The sequence below is a fragment of the Nilaparvata lugens genome, chromosome 2, assembly GCF_014356525.2.
Source record: "Nilaparvata lugens isolate BPH chromosome 2, ASM1435652v1, whole genome shotgun sequence".
NCBI lineage: Eukaryota > Metazoa > Arthropoda > Insecta > Hemiptera > Delphacidae > Nilaparvata > Nilaparvata lugens.
The window spans coordinates 13,776,135-13,798,932 of NC_052505.1; the positions used below are offsets into that span (position 1 = coordinate 13,776,135).

General features: G+C 33.8%; 1 protein-coding gene across 1 annotated transcript in view; it reads right to left on the reverse strand.

Moving 5' to 3' along the window:
- Window positions 1–22,490, reverse strand: part of LOC111061332 (protein shifted) — a 74,169-nt gene extending 51,679 nt beyond the window's left edge. Inside the window, exon 1 of the mRNA XM_039420594.1 lies at window positions 22,219–22,490. The gene's annotated coding sequence lies outside the window, so the exon portion shown is untranslated. The remainder of the gene's footprint in view (window positions 1–22,218) is intronic.
- Window positions 22,491–22,798: the final 308 nt, after the last annotated feature.

Genomic DNA, 22,798 nt, shown 5'->3' on the forward strand with positions numbered 1-22,798 from the left:
ATCTTTTCACAGTCTCAGTTCAGTGTTTCAGTTCTAACTGCTTTTCCTCCTCCTACTCCTCATCCTCATCCTCCTCATCCCCCTCTTCCTCCTTCATCGTCTTCCTCCTCCTCCTCCTCCTCCTCCTCCTCCTCCTCTTCAGACTCCTTACACCTCCACGATTTTTATCGCTATCAGTTGCCTCATCTTGTAGTCATAATTGAACTTATACCTATTTGCTTTCTATTATAAAAATGCTTCTTCTGCTTATCTTTAATATTATTTATCTTCTACTTTTGTATGACTGCTAGTCAGTTATCTTTAATTGTTATTTGTTTATTTAGTTAATTAGTTATTAGTTATCGTTGAACCATCAATTCATTCACTCACTTCTTCCATATTCATTTCCATAAATTATTATTAGCTGTACCGTACAGTGAACTTCTAGATTTTTTTAAATTTATTTCTGGTTTTGTATGTGATACTTTGTGAATGTATTACCTTTGCTTTGAGCGGTAAAATAGCTATTTATGTATTAAGAGCGTAATGCGCGACTTTATCGCTCAAACCAGTTACAAAACAGTTATCACGCGACGCGAAGCGTTTCCCTAATTAGTTTCCCTAATTTTGCAAGAGCGATAAAGAAGCATTACGCGCGAATTACATACAACATTTTTTCTACAACTGCCCAAACCTGTTAAATTACTTATATCGGCGGAGTTACAATTACCGACGTTTCAGGTTAAGATCTGAATTTTTGGCGAGCTGCTTACAATCAGCTGATTAGGGAGCGTAAAGAAACTCTTCTGCGCATGCGTCAATGATTTGGGAGCGTAAAGTAAATCTACTGCGCATGCGCGGATGGTTAGCGAGAGAAAAAGTAGATTCTCCTCAGAAATAAGCTGTTTTACGAGGAGAATTGATTGTGTAAATTCTTTCTTTACGCGCAGTTGTAGAAAATAGTTATTTGTATATCTAGAGTGAAAAATACTGCTTTTTCTCCCTGAGGGGAAAGTTTGAAGCCCGAGGGAGAAATAGTTATTTGTATATCTAGAGAGAAAAGTACCACTTTTTTCCCTGAGGGAAAAAAGTATGTTTCGCTTGTGATGTACACAATATTTCTCCTCCATTAACATTTTTTATAGAAACTGCAAATCAAATAATTTTAATAACTCACGTTATTGGTGACAATGTTCTCTTCTTAGACCAGTTATAGAATAGACACGGCCCATTGTATATTCATACTGAAAGTCGATGAAGCCAACATCTACTGCCAAATCCCACTATTTCAATCTTGACGTCACAACAGTGAAGTCACGCATTGTATAGAAATTATAGAAAACTTTTTTGAGTTTGTTGTGTAAGTGTTTGTGGTGTTTAACTTACATTGTTGTTAAACAATGCATTGTTGTTAAACATAGCTTGTTTTCCATAGCAGATTGTTATTTATTTATGTAATTATTATTTATGAAAATGGTAACCTCCTGTGCAGCATATAATTGCACTGAAATTTTTAGGAAAAAAGGGGAATATCTTTTCATGCATAAGTTGAAATTTATACACATATATATTGTAAGTTGTAACTGTAATATTATCCTTGGTTATGATGTAAGTGAACTCATTGCAGCATGACAATAAATTAGTTTTGTAGGCTACCGTACCTTATTATTTTCAAAGAACATTATAACTTTGAAGCCGATATCACATAACACATTATAACTTAACCGATATTGTTTTTGCTCATAGCTAGAAATAACCCAAAAACACCATGAATCTGAAATAGACACAATCTGAAAGTTTTCTGTCACTGTTGTGACGTCAAGATGGGTGGATTTGGCAGTAGATGTTGGCTTCAGAGGCTAGACTTCCCAGCGTGTCTATTCTATAACTGGTCTGAGGTTTTCTTAAACAACATAACCTAAAATCTAAAACCTCAAAACCGGTCATCTGATTGGCACTGTCGATTGCGCTAACTATCGGCAAAAGTTGTAACAATTATCAGCTGACAGACTATCAAAAATGGCTGGCTCCAGTTCGCGCGTTTCAGATTTGAATTGCAGATGAAAAATATTTGTTGGCTGGTATTTTGAATAGAATGAAATATTTTAAAATATGTATAAAATTTTATCGGCTACTAATATCAAGTATGTAATATCATAGAAACATATATTTTATGAGTTGATCAAATTTCTGGTTGTGGTATTGAATTCAGTCGACTCAATGACAAACACCTATATTATGCTTCCTCATCTGAGCTTAGACCTTCTAACATATTTCAAGTGTAAGCTATTAAAATAGAGATGCTTCCCATGTTATTTGAATGGAGCTACTTTTGCGCTCTAGGGAGTTTTCTCCTCTTTTTTCATCACAAGAGCGAAAAAGTGACCCTATAGTATTATGTTCCAGGGAGTAAAGTAAGCACTTTGGACAGTAGGTGGAGGAAATATTTATTCGTGCAACTAGTGCGCAAAGTGACAGTTTGCTGCACCAAAAGAAACGTTTACGCAAGAGCCATAGGCGAGTGCGGAATAATGGTTTCTTGAGTGCAGCAAACGAACTTTGCGCACATATTTCACATTAAATTTTTCCTACAGTTACCATTGAATATGAAAAGTCAGTTATTATGGGTAAAATTCCCTGAAATCCATCAAATGTTTTTCTGTGTAATTTTATTATTAATAAAAACCTTAATTTATTTGAAAGTGAATAATAATAATAATTAAATTAATGAGGGCACATAATGACAAGGCAATGCCGTTCTCCACGGCCATATTATAACGTGGACCACAGTCAGTGTTACCAACTTAATTTTGATTTTCCTGCACTGGTGCTCCATATAACCTACTAACTATATTGCGTTGTCATGCTGCAAATATGGAATACACAAAGTAATACTTTGTGCACTAGAGCAGAAAAGTGATTCTTTGCGGCCTGCAATCAGTGCAGAAATGGTCACTTTTCAAGGTATCTGTAGGAAATAGTTATTTGTGCAACTAGTGCGCAAAGTGACAGTTTGCTGCACCGAAAGAAACGTTTATGCCCGACCGTAGGCGAGGGCGGAATGGTTTTTTGAGTGCAGCAGAGGAACTTGCGCACGTATTTCACATTAAGTTTTTCCTACAGTTACCATTGAATATGAAAAGTGGGTAATTATGGGTAAAATTGCCTGAAATGCATCAAATGTTTTTCTGTGTAATTTTATTATTAATAAAAACCTTAATTTATAGAAACTGCAAATCAAATAATTTTAATAACTCACGTTATTGGTGACAATGTTCTCTTCTTAGACCAGTTATAGAATAGACACGGCCCATTGTATATTCATACTGAAAGTCGATGAAGCCAACATCTACTGCCAAATCCACCCATCTTGACGTCACAACAGTGAAGTCACGCATTGTATAGAAATTATAGAAAAATTTTTGAGTTTGTTGTGTAAGTGTTTGTGGTGTTTAACTTACATTGTTGTTAAACAATGCATTGTTGTTAAACAAGCTTGTTTTCCATAGCAGATTGTTATTTATTTATGTAATTATTATTTATGAAAATGGAACCTCCTGTGCAGCATATAATGCACTGAAATTTTTAGGAAAAAGGGGAATATCTTTTCATGCATAAGTTGAAATTTATACACATATATATTGTAAGTTGTAACTGTAATATTATCCTTGGTTATGATGTAAGTGAACTCATTGCAGCATGACAATAAATTAGTTTTGTAGGCTACCGTACCTTATTATTTTCAAAGCACATTATAACTTTGAAGCCGATATCACATAACACATTATAACTTAACCGATATTGTTTTTGCTCATAGCTAGAAATAACCTAAAAACACCATGAATCTGAAATAGACACGATCTGAAAGTTTTCTGTCACTGTTGTGACGTCAAGATGGGTGGATTTGGCAGTAGATGTTGGCTTCAGAGGCTAGACTTCCCAGCGTGTCTATTCTATAACTGGTCTGAGGTTTTCTTAAACAACATAACCTAAAATCTAAAACCTCAAAACCGGTCATCTGATTGGCACTGTCGATTGCGCTAACTATCGGCAAAAGTTGTAACAATTATCAGCTGACAGACTATCAAAAATGGCTGGCTCCAGTTCGCGCGTTTCAGATTTGAATTGCAGATGAAAAATATTTGTTGGCTGGTATTTTGAATAGAATGAAATATTTTAAAATATGTATAAAATTTTATCGGCTACTAATATCAAGTATGTAATATCATAGAAACATATATTTTATGAGTTGATCAAATTTCTGGTTGTGGTATTGAATTCAGTCGACTCAATGACAAACACCTATATTATGCTTCCTCATCTGAGCTTAGACCTTCTAACATATTTCAAGTGTAAGCTATTAAAATAGAGATGCTTCCCATGTTATTTGAATGGAGCTACTTTTGCGCTCTAGGGAGTTTTCTCCTCTTTTTTCATCACAAGAGCGAAAAAGTGACCCTATAGTATTATGTTCCAGGGAGTAAAGTAAGCACTTTGGACAGTTGGTGGAGGAAATATTTATTCGTGCAACTAGTGCGCAAAGTGACAGTTTGCTGCACCAAAAGAAACGTTTACGCACGAGCCATAGGCGAGTGCGGAATAATGGTTTCTTGAGTGCAGCAAACGAACTTTGCGCACATATTTCACATTAAATTTTTCCTACAGTTACCATTGAATATGAAAAGTCAGTTATTATGGGTAAAATTCCCTGAAATCCATCAAATGTTTTTCTGTGTAATTTTATTATTAATAAAAACCTTAATTTATTTGAAAGTGAATAATAATAATAATAATTAAATTAATGAGGGCACATAATGACAAGGCAATGCCGTTCTCCACGGCCATATTATAACGTGGACCACAGTCAGTGTTACCAACTTAATTTTGATTTTCCTGCACTGGTGCTCCATATAACCTACTAACTATATTGCGTTGTCATGCTGCAAATATGGAATACACAAAGTAATACTTTGTGCACTAGAGCAGAAAAGTGATTCTTTGCGGCCTGCAATCAGTGCAGAAATGGTCACTTTTCAAGGTATCTGTAGGAAATAGTTATTTGTGCAACTAGTGCGCAAAGTGACAGTTTGCTGCACCGAAAGAAACGTTTATGCCCGAGCCGTAGGCGAGGGCGGAATGGTTTTTTGAGTGCAGCAGAGGAACTTTGCGCACGTATTTCACATTAAGTTTTTCCTACAGTTACCATTGAATATGAAAAGTGGGTAATTATGGGTAAAATTGCCTGAAATGCATCAAATGTTTTTCTGTGTAATTTTATTATTGATAAAAACTTTAATTTATTGTCAAATTGAATAAAAATGATGTCCTTGGTTATAATATCTAATACTAATAATTTGTGCGGTGTGCTTCGTTGCACGTCTGCTCACTATAGCAGCCACAGCAGTCACTGTTACCAACTTCATTTTTATTTTGCTGCACTGTTGCTCCATATAACCTACTAGTATTTTGCGTTGCCATGTTGCAAATCTGGAGTGCAGAAAAATTTTTCCCGCACTAGAGCGGAAAAGTGATTCTTTGCGTTCTGTAATCAGTGCAGCAATGGCCACTTTTCAACGTAACTGTAGGAAATAGTTATTTGTGCAACTAGTGCGCAAAGTGACAGTTTGCTGCACCGAAAGAAACGTTTATGGAATGGTTTTTTGAGTGCAGCAGAGGAACTTTGCGCACATATTTCACATTAAGTTCTTCCTACAGTTACCATTGAATATGAGAAGTGGGTAATTATGGGTAAAATTGTCTGAAATCCATCAAATGTTTTTCTGTGTAAATTTATTATTAATGAAAACCTTAATCCTAAAATCCTAAAGTCCTCGTTGTCCTTGGTTATAATATATACTTAATAAGGTGCGCGTTGTGCTTCGTTGCACCTCTGCTCACTATAGCAGCCCAGTCACTGTTACCAACTTCATTTTGATTTTGCTGCACTAGTGCTCCATATAACCTACTAAGTATTTTGCGTTGCCATGTTGCAAATCTGGAGTGCAGAAAAGATTTTTCCCGCACTAGAGCAGAAAAGTGATTCTTTGCGTTCTGTAATCAGTGCAGCAATGGCCACTTTTCAACGTAACTGTAGGAAAAAGCATTTTTCACTCGTGATGTACACAACATTTTTCCTCCAACTGCATTCTTATAAAAACTGCAAATAAATAATTTTAAAAACCCATATGACCAGTAACAATGTGTTACAACATATTCTAAGAAGTAAACAGCAGTAATCACAGTTCACCGCCGACAGCACTATGCGCTATCTATCAGCAAAAGTTGTAACAACAATGCCCGACACAACTATGATGAAGTTACCGTTCCAAATTTGATTAGTTGATGGGAAATATTAGTTGGCTGGTATTTTGAATAACAAAAAATATTTATACTATATCTATAGTATACTAATATGAAGTAAGTTATGTAATAATTTTAACATACAATAAATTTCATAAATATTGATCAAATTTCTGGTTGAGGTATTAAATTTAGTTGGTTTAGTGACTACTCTATATGCTTCCTCATCTAAGCTTAGACCTTCTAACTTATTTCAAATATTAAGCCAGTTGTAGAATAGACACGCTGGGAAGTCTAGCCACTGAAGCCAACATCTACTGCCATATCACCATATCGTGACATCAGCATCGGATAGAAAACTTTTCTGCTGAGTTTGTGGTACATTGTTTTCTATCCGATGCTGACGTCACGATATGGTGATATGGCAGTAGATGTTGAGTTCATCGACTTTCAGTATGAATATACAATGGGCCGTGTCTATTCTATAACTGGTCTAAGTTTCAAATGTAAGTTTTTTAAGTAGATATGCTTTCCATGTTATTTAAAATAGAGTTACTTTTACGCCCTATGTAATTTTTCTGTTATTTCGTCCCGAGAGCGAAAAAGTGATACTTTCAAAAACATTTTTTTTTTATTTATTCATTCGTTATTTTTTATTTATATTCCTTATCTTCTATTCTTGCTTCTCTTTCCTCTCATTCTATGCTCTCTTATCTGCTCTTCTTCTTCTCCTCTCCTCTTCTTATTCTATTCTGCTCTTCTTCTTCTTCTTCTTCTTCTCCTTGTACTTCTTCCTTCCTACTCTTCTTCTTCGTCTTCTTCTTCTTATCTTCATCTATGCTTTTTTCTTCTACTCAGCCCTTCTTCTTCTTCTTCTTCTTCTTCTTCCTCTCCTCCTTCCTTCCTACTCTTCTTCTCCTTCTTCTATGAGATTTTTATATTCTTTTCTCCCACTCTGCCCTTCTTCTTCACCTTCCTTCTTCTTCTTCATCAATGCTCTCTTCTTCTACACTGCTCTCCTTCCTCTCCTCCTTCCTTCCTATTATTCTTCATCTTCTTTTCTTCTCCAGTCCACTTTTTCTTCATCTTGTTCTTGAGCTGTTAGCTGAAAGCAGCCTGTTAGCACTCAGTTGGGCTGAGGCTGATCACCTGTTAGCAACCTGTCATTATACAGCTTAGCAGTCTACACTTCCAACTGTAGGCTGAACGGGAAGCCTTGTTGTCATTTTTTATAAGACTTGCTGACAGTATGAAGAGAATCCATTACTACCCTGAAAAAAAAACAGAAGAAGGCCCTTGTTAGCCCAAGAATAGTATATAGTTATATACCATCCTTGAAGTTAGGCATCCAGCAAATGTTTTATTCATTTACATTTATCCATTTACATTTATTCATTTACATTTATTCATTTATATTTAAATTTATTCATTTATATTTAAATTTATTCATTTAAATTTACATTTATTCATTTACATTAACCAATGCACAAATCAAATACGTGATTAGAAAAGGATCAACAGGCCTAGGCCAACCAAAACTGTTCCCTTTCCGAATTGTACTTGAAAACATTGAATTTAGAAACCAAAAAACTTTTTTATGACTGGGAATCTATCATCTTCTAAGTCTATATAATAAGAGAGAGTAGGGTTGTGTTTGTTCGTGTGTTCGTTTGTTCGCATCAAAACAAGTCAACTTGTGGATTGCATACCGGAAAACGGGAATCATTTAGATCTCCACATTTTGAACATAGATTCTAAAAATATCAATCTCGTGCACCTGGAAGCACAAATTTCAATTTTCCTTCTAGATTTTTCAGAATTAATGTTCAAATTCATGTATGCTACCGTACATGAAGTTCCATAGGCTACATTGTTGAAGCCCAAAGTGTGCTGTTAGAAGACTTGTCTATAATAATTCTGTATTTTTACACTTTTCACAAATTTGTTATGACAGACGAATCTTGTATTAGCTTTAGCCATTATGAGAATCACAACGTATTACCAGAGATATTACTGCATATTACTCCGTTATTCCGTTTCTCTATATTATTTACTATAGTGAGTATAATGGCAGTGTAGGAAGATAGGAGAAAAGGGTTGCCAGATCTCATCCTTGCCACCCTAACAGCTGATACTGGTATGTCTGATCAATTTAACTGTTCATTATTGTTGAAAATAGTTAAAAGTATTTTATTTGTCAAGAAAATATTTTTTTTTTAAAGATGTGATAATAAATTTTTTATGATTGAGATTAAATATTTTGTCAATTATTTGAATTTCTACATTGTTGATAAACGATGTGGCAACATCGCAAAGCGTGAAAGAGATAGCGCTATCTGCTTTGTCGACTGATAGACAAGGATAGCAACACCATTGCAAATCACACACTGCCATTATAGCATGGACCTCACTATAGCAGGTAACCCGTGCTGCGCAAGGGTTTGATTAACAACTCGACCTACTAGCATCTTGAAAAATTATAATAGGCCTATAACCATCCTCGGTAAATTCATTTATTCATAGACAATAGATACAATGCAGGTAAAAACACCAGGCATTCGCCCAAAACTGCTTTAAACCTTAATTTGGAATATTTGACAATCAATATACAAAATTTCAAGTTAATCAGTCCAGTAGTTTAGACGAAATGATGCGTCATTCGTGAATTTCATATATCGTATGTATTAAATGTGTATAAGACAATTTCTTCCCTTCATTTATAGACTATAGTGAGGTCCACGTTATAATGACAGTATTTGATCAACTTTGGTTTTGCTATCCTTGTCTATCATTCGACAAAGCCGGTTGTACTATCCTTTTCTAGGTCCACAACGATGACAGTTATTATGTTTTCGACGGTGTAGAAATATAAATAATTAATGCAGAGAATTGGCATCGCTATTCTTCTATCTTTATCCACTGCCATTATTACGTGGACCACACTATAGCAGGTAACCCGTGCTCCGCAAGGGTTCAATTGAAAACTTGACAAACTGAAAACTTGACCAATTGAGATCTTGAAGAATTTATCATATTTTTCTTCTTTCTCTTATTAAGTAGCCTACTGTTTCTTCTTTTTTCAGCTTCATTTGATTTATTTTCCTACTCTCCTTATATATTCGTATCGTCTTCCTTTTGCAGATTCATTTTATTTTATTGTTCTCCTTCACGTTCTTTTGTTTGATGGTTACCTTCTTCTACATCTACTTCTTCGTCTTCTTCTTCTTCACCATCATCATCAACATCATCTTCATCTGTCTTCTTCTTCTTCTTTCTATTCTTCTTCTTCTTCTTCATCATCATCTTCACCTGACTTCTTCTTCTTCACCATTATCATCATCATCACCATTTTCTGTAATCACTTGATATTCCAAAACCCTGTCATCTTCTCCTTGACTTCTTTATCACAATCATTATTCTCTTCTCACTCAGTACTTATTCTTCTTCTCTTTTCTTGTTCGTCTCCTTTCTTCATCTTCTTTCTCTCCTTCTCCATCATTCATTAATTCTTCTTCTCCATCTCCAACGCCTTCCCATTCTTCTTCTTCATCTTCTTCTTCTTCTTTTTCTTCTTTTTCTTCTTTTTCTTCTACTTTCTTCTTCTTTTTTCCTCCGCCTCCAGTTTTTTCTTCTTCTTATTCTTCGCCTGTCTTCTTTTTCTTCTTCGTCTTCTCTTTCTCGTACTCCTCCTCCTCCTTTTCCTTTCTTCTTATTTTTCTTTATATTTTTCTCCTTCTTCTTCTTCTTCTTCTTCTTCTTCTTCTCCTTCTGTCTTCATCTTCTCCTGTCTTCTTCTTCTTCTTCTTGGGACCAGAGAGTTGGCGTGAAAATTGGTTATTAGAAGCAGTCTGGCCAAGCCAAGCTATGATGACGTATGTTGTTAGCTTTTCAAATAATAATGATAATAATAATAAGCAGCGGGTTGCAGCGTGTGATTTATTGTCAAGGGGAATGAGGGTGGTGGGTGGGGGGAGGGGATGACACGCCTCCTCTATGCCAACCTATGGTGGCAGCTATAATTGAGACCTGTAGTCGAGATCTAAACTTTTTCACACATCCACACCTTTTGTTGGTTTTTTTTTTTTTTTGAAAGAGAAGTTCTACGACAAGAAGTGGAGGAAGAGGAGGAGAAGATGAAGAAAAATAAGAAGAAGTAGAAGATGAAGAAGAAGAAGACAGGAGAAGATGAAGACAGAAGGAGAAGAAGAAGAAGAAGAAGAAGAAGAAGAAAAAGATAAAGTAATAGGAAACATGAGAAGAAGTTTGAACTTGAAATGAATCTTTGATATACTGTGTTGTGAATAAAATAGAATCTCTGCTTTTATTTTATTCACAATATAATGTTATTCTATGATAAAAGTAAAGTAGAACAGCTGGTGCTTGTCGAACACATGTAGACTCATGTGACAGAAAACTCATATCAACGAATAATCAAATTATCAACTAATAAGAGGATGTGTTGAAAATTGAATACACATGACTTTATTCTGCAGACTAAAGTTGACTACTGGATCCTTCTTTCTCTCATAACTACTCTCCTACACTTCCACACTCTCTCTCACTCTCTTTCTCTCAACACACCTAGACGTGTGTTTATGGGAAGGATATTATTTTTTATCCTTTTCAGAGAATCAACAATTAGCCTATTTGTTGAAACCCCGTCAATTTTTGTAGTTGTATCACAATATAATATTCTCGTCATTCTTATTACATTCAATATTTATTCTCATTATTTGATATACTTTGTAAAATTCGTTGAATAATTAGCAATACTGTCATTTAATGGAAATAAGTGTATAAGTCAGTAAATATCGTAACATACATAAAAAGGGCTCTAATCTTATCTAATATCTCTCTTTCTCTTTCTCTCTTGACACCTGTAGAGAATCAACCAAAAACCTTATTTTTAATTTTATTATTTGCTGTGTTTATCTTTTCTGTTATCTAAAATTGTGTTTGAATTTTCTGTACTGGATATTTTTCAGAGAGATTTTTCGTAAAGACCTTTTATTTATTTCAATATTTGTATAAAATATTGCGTTTTCAATTATTGTTTACTTGTTGACCGAACGAAGTGAGGTCTAAGATTCAAGTCGACGGTTTGGCATTTCTCTTAATGTTTAAATGTTTATATGTTTATATGTTGCGCATTTACAGCGAAACGCGGTAATAGATTCTCATGAAATTTGACAGGTATGTTCCTTTTTTAATTGTGCGTCGACGTATATACAAGGTTTTTGGAAATTTTGCATTTCAAGGATAATATAAAAGGAAAAAGGAGCCTCCTTCATACGCCAATATTATAGTAAAAATCAGACTAGAGAATTATTCATCATAAATCAGCTGACAAGTGATTACACAGATGTGTGGAGAAGCCAGTCTATTGCTGTATTTCCATAAGGTCAATGGTTTCAATCAGGTACTCGTGGATGAGAATACTGCGCGAGGTCTACTGTTCACAGAACTACTAGTATTATATGTTGAGAGAGCAATTATGGGATATTATCCTTGTGCTCTCATATTTATCTCAAAATAAATAGAATAAAAACCGCAACAATTGTGTTGAAAATTGGACACTACTTGATTCTCTAGATGTCTACCGAATCTTTATCATCCTTACCTCCCTCTCACCCTAACTTAATCTCTCTCTATCTATCTTTCTACCGAATATTTATCATCCTTACCTCCCTCTCACCCTCATTTAATCTCTCTCTATCTATCTCTCTCACTAGTACATTGTTAGTTGAGGATCACTTAATTATTATCCTTCCCGCAAGGGACTCCCCACCAACAAAGCCATACGAATTTACTTACTTAATTATTAAATTCGTTCCAGTAATTTGTATAAATAATGTAATTTGACTACTGAAAATTGGACACTTGATTCTCCAGAGTAAAGTTGTCTACTGAATCTTTATCATCCTCCCTCACACACCTTCTCTCTCTCACTCACTCTTTCTTTCTCTCTCTCTCATGCATGCATTGAAGAAAATGCACGATATTCTCCCTAGAAACATTAAATTATTATTGGTTCAATCTCTCATCTTCCCACATTTAATGTATTGTAATTCTGTTCTTAACGATATGCAAGTCACTCTGAATGATAAACTACAGCGTTGCCAAAATTATTGTCTACGTTTCGTCTACTCTCTCCAACGCCATGATCATATCACCCCAGCCCACATTGCTAGTTCAACATTAAAGCTTCCCGGTCAAAGGCTTCTTCGAATAGTCAAGCTTGTTTAGAGATATATTGAAATACGGTAATCCGAACTATTTTAAAGATGATTTCAAATTTGTCTCTGAAGGTAGGAGGATAGATGCTTCACATACTAGAACCGGAGAAAGTACTTTAAGGATACCCAATCATCGAACTACTATTTTCACAAAATCCTTCTTAGTCAGTGCCTGTCGTGCATGGAATACACTTCCTGTTTCTATCAGGTCCATCGAGAGCCGAGCGAGCTTCATCCTGACTTTAAAAAAACTTCTTTTGGAACAAATGACTGAAACTGTCCGGCCCTAGAACGATCACATTACAACCATCCCCCACCCATCCCACAAATACAAACCTTTAAACCTGTTATAGAATGAATTATATATATATATATAAATCATTTGATCTTATCTACCTATAGAATATTATTTTATATATATATATATATATATATATATATATATATATATAATTATATAAACTCATGTTATTTTAATTATCCACTGCATACTTCTGTATATTACTGAAAGTTGATTACCCTGATCTACTTCAGCCTACTTCATTTTATTAATCAATAATTTTATCTTATCTACCTATATAATATTATTTTACTTTATCAATTTTCTGTTTTTTTTTTCTCTTAAATATTCATATTGATTAAAACTTTTACAATATTTCCATTAATAAATCCTTAGTTTAATGAATTAAATTAATGTTTTGGTAGAGAGTTAGTGAGGAGGATATTTTTAATATTCTTTCCGAAGAATGGACATTGATATGTCCAAAGCTCCGCCAATTTATGTAGATGCATAACAATATAATTATCTATAGTTATTATATTACAAATTGCTTTTTCATATCATATACAGTTCAATAATTATTTTCTTAGTCTATATTATGTAAATTCATCTATAATTTTGCTGTATTGTAAGCTATTGTATATAAGTGCATAAATAATCCAGTATATATTGTAATCTACATAAATAAAGTACTCAATCAATCAATCAAACCCTCACTTAATCTCTCTCTATCTATCTCTCTCTCTCTCTCACTAATACATTGTTAGTTGAGGAGAACCAGTTTTTGGTATGTTGGTCCTTTTCTGATCATATCATATTATTTATTTGATTTGTGCATTATGAAGTCTTAGTAAATGAATAAATAATTCTCTGTTTCTTCTAAATGGGAAAGTCAAGTTGAGGCCAAAAGAATATTATATTGATCTTATAATACATGTAAATTGATTCATTGTCTTTGAAGATGGATGGAGTTAGATTGAGAGACTCAGGTGATTAATAGACTAGTAGTTCTGTGAACAGTAGACCTCGCGCTCAGTAAGTTACATTGACCTGTTGTTATGCTTTCTCAAAAATTAATGAATAATTTATCAATTTAAAATGTCTAGAAAAAATCCTAAACAAACATAGAGCTTTCTGTGTCCTATATCGTACCGTGACGTGTCGTCCCGGAATGTGAGTGTGAGCGCTGTTATCAGGTCTGGCTGCAACAGTCTACAACGTTGATGGAAAGATACAATTTTAAAGATGTTCGATGTTTTTGAACGGGTAGTATTATAGTCAACTATAGTAACGTATAGTAACTATAGTAAGTACAATAGTAACGTTAATGGAAAGATACATTTTCAAGATGTTCGATGTTTTTGAACGGGTAGTATTATAGTCCACTAGACTGCTGATTTATGATGAATAATTCTATAGTCTGATTTTTAGGGTAATATTGGCGTATGAAGGAGGCTCCTTTTTCCTTTTATATTATCCTTGAAATGCAAAATTTCCGAAAACCTTGTATATACGTCGACGCGCAATTTAAAAAGGAACATACCTGTCAAATTTCATGGAAATCTATTACCGCGTTTCGCGGTAAATGCGCAACATAAAAACATATAAGCATTTAAACATTAAGAGAAATGCCAAAACGTCGACTTGAATCTTAGACCTCACTTCGCTCGGTCAATTAGATTTATTTATCTAGTTGAATTACAATGATGGCTAACTCGTAATACTGTAAGTTACTGAATGGCCAACTATCCAATGCATTTTACAAAGTATGAACTGAAGAATTATTATTGAAAGATATTAAGTTGAATGCAATATGAATTACGATAATATGATATTGTTTTGAACTCAAATGAAAATCAAAGCAGAGTTTTAACAGATAACCGTCAATTCATGAAAAAGGATATTATTTGAGAATATCATCAACACTATGTGATGCTGAAATGAGAAGAAAACAAGAATAGAGGGAGATTTAATCACTAAATAGTTGATGGCGTCAGTGCAATTGATTTATCTTGAATTTCAAGATGAATCTCTTTCTAACTATATCCATAGAGTATTGAGTTTTCTTCTCTCTAGTGAGATTTTCCAACTCTCTTTCCAATTAGTTTGATTTTCTTATCTCTTTTATTTATTTATTCATAAACATATATTTTACAATTCAAGTAAAAAAATCTGGTGTGGCGCAATCACACAACTTTCCTTGCTGTTATGAGAATTGATCACCTGACGCTAGTGTTCACGCGCATCTCAAGTCTACTTATAAAAAAAGATCTGAGTCAGCTGGAGACAGGACAATAACGCTGGCAACATACGAGGTGTGCTATCTCTTCATAGTGAATCATTTAATAGAATCAACAGTTGCCAACAGTTTGAAATTGGATAATCACATTTTCTCGAATTTAAAGCTTATTTCCAATTTCAGGTGAAAATGTTACTGAACATTAATTGATTTTCATGCTCAATCTACTCCACTTGATTTTTTTTGTTTCAATTGTAACTGAAGCCTGATAATTGGGATTCTATCTGCATTGATGGGGCGGAGCTCCTGAAATTTTTACAGATATGGGACTTGTGGCAGTTGATAGAGCTTATCGATGACTATTTTAGGTATGAATTTGATCAAAATCGTTGGAGCCGTTTCCGAGAAAATCACGAAAAACCCTGTTTTTGACAACATTTTCGCTATTTTAGCCGCCATCTTGAATTGCATTTGATCGAAATTGTTCGTGTCGAATCCTTATAGTGAAAGGACCTTAAGTTCCAAATTTCAAGTCATTCCGTTAATTGGGAGATGAGATATCGTGTACACAGACGCACATACACTCATATACACACACAATACAGACCAATACCCAAAAACCACTTTTTTGGACTCAGGGGACCTTGAAACGTATAGAAATTTAGAAATTGGGGTACCTTAATTTTTTCCTGAAAGCAATACTTTCCTTACCAATGGTAATAGGGCAAGGAAAGTAACAACAGGCATTCACTCAAAACTGCTTCTAACCTTAATCTAGGTTTACTCTCTAGAATATACAGTCTAGAGGTTATGTATAACTTAATCACATACAATTTTGAGTCCAAAAAAACTTTTACATCTTTTTCTAACAAGTACGAGATCCTTGGAATACTCTTGACTGATTTTCTAACTACTGTAATGAGATATTATTCAACTCATTACAGCTTTTTTTTCAAATTAGTAAGAGATTATCATAATTTTTCACTATTGAGATTGAAAGGCACACCTCCAGGCTAGTGCGTGGATAATGAGTGGCGTAGGAGAGAGCTTGTATTTTTACGTGGTTTCCGAACCACAGGTAAGTGATTCCAAAGCTTATAGCTGTCTATTGGTGGAGCTGGCGACAAACAGTCACCCTTCCAATTGGGGAACCAAGAGCACGTCTCTTACATAATCAGAGTGATTGGATTTTTTTCAAATTCTCAAATTCGAAGATTAGAGACTGCGAGTTTCGAGGTTTAATTCTAATATAAATTTGTCTGTACTTGGGAAGAATGGAATTTTATATGCATTGATCAACTATTTTTAATTCTTATCAGTCCTTATATCAATACTTTTGTTTGATAAATAACGATTTCATAATCAAGGTTTGATTGGATTTCAATGAGGCTTCTCAAGCGATTTTTTATAGACTTCAATTATTTTCAAATCAAATACTGTTTTATCACACAATTCACAATAAAAAAGACTACAAATCATCTACGGAATCTCTTTATAATAATATTCTTATTCAAGAGAATTTTCTTCAAAACAATAGGATAATCTACTACTTATTGCAATTTTATGTCAAATAAATTTTATTCGATTAACTAATTGGGGAAAGTCTTTTATTGCATCAACTTCGTTCACAGCACTTTTATCATGATCCTATTATTTTAAGCGAGCAATTTCTGTACATCTGTTTATATTTTTCTATCTGGTTATTTATGTTCAACGGATTGCGAAAACGGCTCTAACGATTTTCACGAAATTTGGAATATAGTAGGTTTATGATATAAAAAATCGATTGCACTAGGTCTCATCCCTGTAAAAACTCGCTGAAGGACATGGAAAGGATAATTCATCCTTGGAAAAACAGATGATGATTCCGTCGTCTGTCGATAAGAGAAGATGCGTGTGTCAGTGTGGGAGATCAGCTGTGTAATCAATTAGCTTACCGTATCAAGCGAGAAATCTAGAAATTTCAATTGACTCCATCAAAATAATCTGATTTGTTTACATGAGATGGTATATCATAATATTCAAAGTTAACAATTATTTTACAGTGATTAGTGAGTGTTATTTTGTTATTCAATTTGGTATGTAAACAATCTAAATTAAAACTTTTATGTTTTCAAATATTTGGACTGAAAATTTGACCTGAATTCAAGTGTATGGAACATAACCTACTTTTTGGAATATTTATAGTGTATACATCGAAATTCGGGGAAGAACCAGTTTTTGGCTGTGCCTGTTAGTCCTTCCCCAATCATTTCAAAGGATTGAGTTCTGTTTATCAATAAATAAATGACGAGCGAAGCTCGGTGCCCCGATATTAATTATACTTATTTGTGAAGAATGTGAATGGAGTCATCCTTATACTTATAGAATAATTAATAAAGAAATAATAAATTATTTTTTATATAAACTTGAAAATGTCTTGAAAGCCGAAACTAATTGTTGTGTTTTATATGAAAATTTGAAAAAGGATACTACGAAATTATTTATTTATTAATTAACAATTCAAGTAGCCCTACTCGAATTATACTTATGATATACTTATAACACAATTTTGAATTATACCTATGTTATACCATAGAGAAACAAAAGCGTAAGTAGATATCCCATGGTATAGAGAATTTATGTCGCAACTTTTACTGTTATCTCAAGCCGATTATTGTCAATTTTTACTGTTTTGTTGGGGTGATAGTGTATGAACGGCACAATTTGAGAGACTACCAGCGTCACACAGCTGCATAGGAAAGAACTACGTGAACTTTCGGCTTGGGATAACAGTAAAAGTTGCGACATAAACGCCCTATACCATGGGATATCTACTTATGCTATCGTTTCTCTATGGTTATACTTATAACATAATTTTGCTTTCCTACACCGGTACATAAATATTACCTAATTAGCTCGACTTCTCTTCATCTATTCTATTCTTGAAATACTGCTAAGGAATTATTATTCTAAGAATAACCATGCAGAATAATAATTGTAATACTAGGAAAAGCCAGTGAAGAGTTCATTAACTGTGAAACATATGTTATGAATAATCAGAACCTCTTACAATTCTTGGAAAGGCAGGTAGCAATTCAAAACAGAGACATGTTTCAAATGTTTCTCACACTATCCTCCATTCAATGGAATCTATTTATGGAATATGCCACACACCTGTCCTAGACAACCCTTCATGTTCAAGGGACAACTATTTATGGAATATTCCATAGACCTGGCAAAAACAGGTGAAACCATTCCTGGAATTACTAATTTGTCAATGAATGAGAACAACGGTAGAAGTACAATGCTTGACTTTATATTGAGAATGTCAGCATTAGTTAAATGAAAATCATTGACTGAATGGATATCATCGAATTTGTACAAAACAAGGACTGATGACGGATTGATAAGAATCTCACAAGAAGAAGAAGAAGAAGAAGAAGAAGAGAAGAAGAAGAAGAAGAAGAAGAAGAAGAGAAGAAGAAGAAGAAGAAGAAGAAGAAGAAGAAGAAGAAGAAGAAAAAGAAGAAGAAGAAGAAGAATAAAACAGAAGAAGAAGAAGAAGAAGAAGAAGAAGAAGAAGAAGAAGAAGAAGAAGAAGAAGAAGAAGAAGGAGAAGAGGAAGAAGAAGAAGAAACAACAAATATATTCCTATCGATCCTTATCCAAATAATATTATTGAAGTAATATTCAATCAATCTTTCAGCTCACAAGTTCAACCATACCAGGGATTAAACAATCTAGAAGTAAATTAATAAAAACATAGTATAGTACCCTAGAAGTACTACAAGTTTTATAAAACTTTATGTTTTAAACATGTTTTAAATAAAAGGTACCATTTTACAAATAGTTTATTAAGGGTACCCTTTTTTATTAAAAACATTTTTAAAACTTTAAGTTTTATATTGTTTTTAATAATTTGAATAAAGTAGCTTATATAAGTGAAGTGATCTACAATCTAGAAGTTTTCTCTAGTTTAACTTGAGTAGTAAATGGTTTGAAAAGTACAATTATTTGAGAAAGTGAAAACATGATTTAAAGCTATCTGATTTGGAAAGTATACTGTTAATATTATGGGGTACCGTATCAAGGGGTCTCACAAAACGTTTTTTGAAAAAAATGTCACGTTTTTGGAGAAAATGTCACGTTTTTTGGAAAAAATGTCACGTTTTTTGGAAAAAAATGTACGGTAGTAACTGATATTTTAAATTTTATTTCAACGTCCAGAATGACAGTTCAGTTAGTATTATGGGTAATGATAATTATTATGGGTTTTCGAAAAAACTCTTTTAAAATTACAAATTACTAGTAGTTCTGTGAACAGTAGACCTCGCGTTCAGTGAGTTACATTGACCTGTTGTTATGTTTTCTCAAAAATTAATAAATAATTTATCAATTAAAAATGCCTAGAAAAAATCCTAAACAAACATAGAGCTTTCTGTGTCCTATATCGTACCGTGACGTGTCGTCCCGGAATGTGAGTGTGAGCGCTGTTATCAGGTCTGGCTGCAACAGTCTACAACGTTGATGGAAAGATACAATTTCAAGATGTTCGATGTTTTTGAACGGGTAGTATTATAGTCCACTAGACAGCTGATTTATGATGAATAATTCTATAGTCTGATTTTTACGGTAGAAACATAGAAACATAGAGCTTTCTGTCCTATATCGTACCGTGACGTGTCGTCCCGGAATGTGAGTGTGAGCGCTGTTATCAGGTCTGGCTGCAACAGTCTACAACGTTGTTGGAAAGATACAATTTTCAAGATGTTCGATGTTTTTGAACGGGTAGTATTATAGTCAACTGTCTACTAACGTTGATGGAAAGATACATTTTCAAGATGTTCGATGTTTTTGAACGGGTAGTATTATAGTCAACTGTCTACTAACGTTAATGGAAAGATACATTTTCAAGATGTTCGATGTTTTTGAACGGGTAGTATTATAGTCCACTAGACTGCTGATTTATGATGAATAATTCTATAGTCTGATTTTTACGGTAATATTGGCGTATGAAGGAGGCTCCTTTTTCCTTTTATATTATCCTTGAAATACAAAATTTCCGAAAACCTTGTACATACGTAGACGCGCAATTTAAAAAGGAACATACCTGTCAAATTTCATGGAAATCTATTACCGCGTTTCGCTGTAAATGCGCAACATATCAACATTTATAAACATTTGAACATTTAAACAGTAAGAGAAATGCCAAACCGTCGACTTGAATCTTAGACCTCACTTCGCTCGGTCAACCATACACTGTTTCAGAAATAGTCCACAAGAAATACAATACATTATAAAACCCTTGTAATAGAAGCAAACATTGCACAAAAATAGTTTATCTAATTAGTCAATGAAAGACTAGCTGGATGTGATTTTCGTTTGAGATTCACTTCAAACTGTCAGCATTCCTTATATATAACATCAATACATCGCACTCAACCAATGCTGAATTTTAATGAGAGTCTCACTAAAGGAACTGAGAATAAAAAATTGTAATGAGGATTGTTAATTGTTTCAATGTGATGCCAAGTTGAAGGGTACATTGGCGAATAAAAATAATTTTAAAAGAGACATTTCAAAGATCCACGGATTATATTCAGGTCCACTCCACGTTAAAATCGCAGCATTTGATCAACATAATATAACATTGGTGTTGATATCCTTGTCTATCATTCAACAAAACAGATAGCGCTTTCCATGTCTAGATCCGTAACGCTGCCAGATCTTTTTTAACAATGTAAAATAAATAATAAAGAAAGCCTTTATTGGTTCCCAAACCTATACATTCACCTCATTGATTATTTTTCCATGAAATAATAAGGGAAACAGATTGTGTCAAGTACCTTGGTTTACTAATAGATAGTACCTAGGCTTTCTTGGTATGAGCATATTCACAAATTGAAATTAGAAATGTTAATTTCCATAAGAAGCTTTTATTTTTTGAAGAATATGTGTCCAAAATATTTTCTAGTCCATTTATATCACACTTTAGTAGAATCGAGGATCAACTATGGACTAATTTGTTATGGAAGTGCATACATCACAAATTTAAAGCCAATTATTGTAGCACAAATCATTTTATAGGATTAATTTGTGGCAAGCCAAGGACCGAGCACTCACTACCCCTTTTCAGGTCCCTAGTCCCTTAATATACTAACAGTCAGACATTCTTTAAAGCAGTCCTAGATACATTCTAAAACGAAAATCAATTGATAACACAGCCTCATATCTCATATTATAATGTTCGATACAGAAACAGAGTTCAATTACCAAGACTTGAACATAACAGACGATTTTTCAAGTACCTATGTAGGTTGTAAGCTTTTTAACGCCTTGCAACCTGACTTACAGGAGTGCCAATATAGCCGAGCGGTTAAGGCCAGATTGAAAAAATTCATTGCTGAACTTTATGATTTTCAATTATTTCTATAAGAGGATTCCATAATCTAAGGCCAATATTTACCTGTTTGTATCTAATTTGATATTGTTATCATATGCTTGAAAACGTGAATTCTATATGTAATTTTGTGTAACTATTGTGTCATATAGCACTTTTAATTTACATGGCTTTTTCTGTTAGCTGAACAATGATAATGGTCACTCAGAATGTGCTGCCCGCACAAAAACCTGTTTAATTACTTTATGAATTAATATTTTTTCATGTTCAATACTTTTTCTCAAGTAATTCTTTTTCAAAATTTTACAGTTTTTAAAATTTATGTAATATCCAAGTATGACTATATTTTCATTTCATTTTTTTTTTTCTATTGTGAATAAAATTATGAATAAGGGCTCCACACAGGATTACCTTGGAGGTTTCATTTAGACTTTGATATACAATGTATTGTGCATGCGAAGGTGTTAGCTACACCAGTTAAGAGTGTTTTTTTCTGAAATATTTTGTACAATGTATGTTGATTGGTCGAATAGATTATTATTATTATTATTATATAACATTAATGGTGGATGAAACTTCATATCAACTTCTTATAAATAACAATTATGCTTTCCAATTAAACAATGCTGTTTAATTTCAAAGTTAGTACCTAGCTTATAGTATGACTAGGGAAGAAATTGTGTTCACATTCAACTTCAATGAATTTAACCAATGCTGACAATTTGAAATGAATCTCACTCCTTAGTATTATTGTTTGATCAACTACTGTAACACAGTGTAACCAGCGATTATTGTCACCTACCTGACAATCAAGTGGCAGAATGCGAAAACCTATACTCCATAATAGCAGCGCGCGTCTCGGTTGTGCGAACTTGAAAAGTTGCAAAAAGTCTGGCAGACTGGCAAACGCGAACCACACTTTGAATCAAAAAACGATGATGAAAAAGTGCAACTTTACGGCGGCAAAGCACAACAACAAAACCAGTTTAGCAGCCGGCTCTAATAACACTGAAGCCAACACTGATAACTCTCACTGTGACTGCTGACAGGACACTGCAACACTGCTGAAGAACTGAAGTTGAAGTTGTGCCTCTTGAGGACATGCTACCGGAGAAGGGTGGCTTTGCAGACAGGAAGCTCCCAAGATACGGGGATTTTGTGAAGTTGCAACGGAGTGTAATGGACAGGAAGCTCGTTCTATAGAAAGATCCTTACCCATAAAAGATAGGTACCAGAGATGAACGAAATAATCTTTAGTTTCAATAATCTTTAGTTTTTAATCTAATTGTTTCCTTACTCTATGAAGATACCTAGTACCAAACCCTCGAAGGTAGAGAGGGTATCAGCTGAGAGTGTTGAGAATAATGCATGCAAGTTATATT